Source organism: Dipodomys merriami, unplaced genomic scaffold (genome assembly GCF_024711535.1).
Source record: "Dipodomys merriami isolate MVZ:Mamm:240054 unplaced genomic scaffold, mDipMer1.0.p SCAF_9, whole genome shotgun sequence".
In the NCBI taxonomy this organism is placed as follows: domain Eukaryota; kingdom Metazoa; phylum Chordata; class Mammalia; order Rodentia; family Heteromyidae; genus Dipodomys; species Dipodomys merriami.
In genome coordinates, this window is record NW_027206512.1 from 10,414,903 (window position 1) to 10,417,114 (window position 2,212).

Consider the following 2,212-nt stretch of genomic DNA (forward strand, 5'->3'; position numbering starts at 1 on the left):
CCCTGTAAATGACATATTATTATTCTTTCTAATGGCTGTGAAAAATTCCATTGTTTATAGGTACTACATGTTTTGATCTACTCAACTCTTGTAGGGCATCTGAGCTGTTTCCATAACTTGGCTATTTTGAATAGTGCAGCAATGAACATGGATGTGCGTCATTATGGTATTCTGCCTTGTGAAATTCTGGGTAGATACCCAGGAATGACTCAGCATCTTTTAAGAGAGCTTTGACTACTTCTTTCCTTTAATTTCCTTTTCTTTAAAATAGAGATAATGTCAGTCTCAGTGAAAGCATACATTTATGAAAATAATATTGCTGGATTGTTTTTGTGTTTGATTTTGTTTTCCCATGCTCTACCTGTAGCTGCCAATTAATCAAACACCACACAGCAAACTGGGAGGAGGAAGATGGAAAACATTGGAACATGACATAGGAGTGTTAAAAAAAACATTTGTAAACATTCTAAGAATTTGGTAGCATAGATAGAAATAGTATTGGCAAGATATGTAGCTGGGCAAGACTCACATTGGGCAATCAAGATGGCAGCAAGACAAATGAACAGAAGGAAGGGGAGAATACTCAAAAATCAAAATATATCCTACAAAATTTAAGAAAAGCAAAGAAAGTCATGACTTGGGAGAGATGGTGAGAATGTTGAAAGGGTTGACATTGATCAAGGCACATTATATTCATAAACTGCTTTATTGAATGGCAGTGCCATTGTACAATTACTTAATGATAACAAAATATGATTTAGAAAAACAGAGTGGAGAACAGTAGAAGGTAACATAGAATTAGAAATGATGCTGCACCATTTTATCCAGATTAAACTCTGCTGAATAATGACTATGGGATCACTGTTAGGGTTATGTATCTACAGTTTGTTGTTATCTGTACCTTTGAATGTTTTAAATGCATGTGACCTTCTGTTGCATATTTCTTTCTTGTATTGTCTTTCCTCCCTGACTCTGGGATAATGCAGTAATAGATGGATAGCCACTGTGCAGGGTTGGCTACATACTGCATGGTATCATAAAGACTCATTGAGATAGTTACCAAGTGACTTGGTCTCATCTTACAGAATTAATTTGTGAATGAACCAGAGTAGGCCTGGGCCACTTATATCAAGTAACTTGCCTATTGTGGCAGACACTCTGCTGTGTGCTTCATTTAAAATTTTCCCAACCTCATCTCCTATTTGCCATATTTTTCAAAAGTAGCTACCATGGTGAGGAACAACTTTAAGTGCACTCCAAACAATATAACAAAGGTACATACGAAAAGCACTTTGCTGCATGTCTGAGCCATGGGGCTTGCCACATTCATCAGGAGTATCCTTGGTGATATTGAAACATGAAATACCTTAAGATTGCTCTGTACCATGTGTGTGTAACAGGAAGTGGGACATACCTTAGACCAAGATAAAACAAGGTCTAGCATATAAATTTGTTGTTTTTTGAAATTTTTTTTCTGTCGTAGTCCATTCCATGACTTAAGCACTTGGAAGTAAGCAAGAAACAAAAAACATTTTTACTGGAAAAAAATGAAATTAAGACTGTAGCTTGACTGGGTTAAACTAGCAGAATATTGCAGGAAATTACAAAGTGGTTTCTGTCTTCTTAGCATAAAGTATAGCACTTTTAGGAATTATCCTAAATATTTTGAAATGTTGTCTTCATTCATTTTTGTATCTTAGAAACACAAATCTAATAATAAGATAGTCTCAAGTAATGGCATAGATTCATTTGATGCTTGATAATATACTCTTTTTTAAAGGTCTTCTTTTTTTCTTTCTTCCTCTTTTTTTCTTTCTTTTCTCCTCTTTTCTTTCCTTGTGTACCAGTCCTGGGACTTGAACTCAGGCCTGAACAATGTACCTGAGCTTTTTTTTTTTTCAAGGCTAGCTCTCTGCCACCTGAGCCTCAGCTCTATTTCCAGCTTTTTTTTTTTTTCCTTTTGATTAGGGCGGGGGTGTGGGTGTGGGTGACGATGCAGGTGTGTGTGTTGGGGGGGGGGAGAAGGTGTGGGTGTGGATAGGTGGGGCAAGGTATGGCCACACAGGATGGAACCTTAGAGCCTGGTAACCTCCCAAGGTCTGAAGGAGGAGAGACACTGCAGTCCAGGATGTGACCTCAGAGAAGGGGGAGGTAACTACCTCCAGGTGTGCCAGTCACCCAGCACAGGTGCTGGGTGAGACTTCCTGCTTAG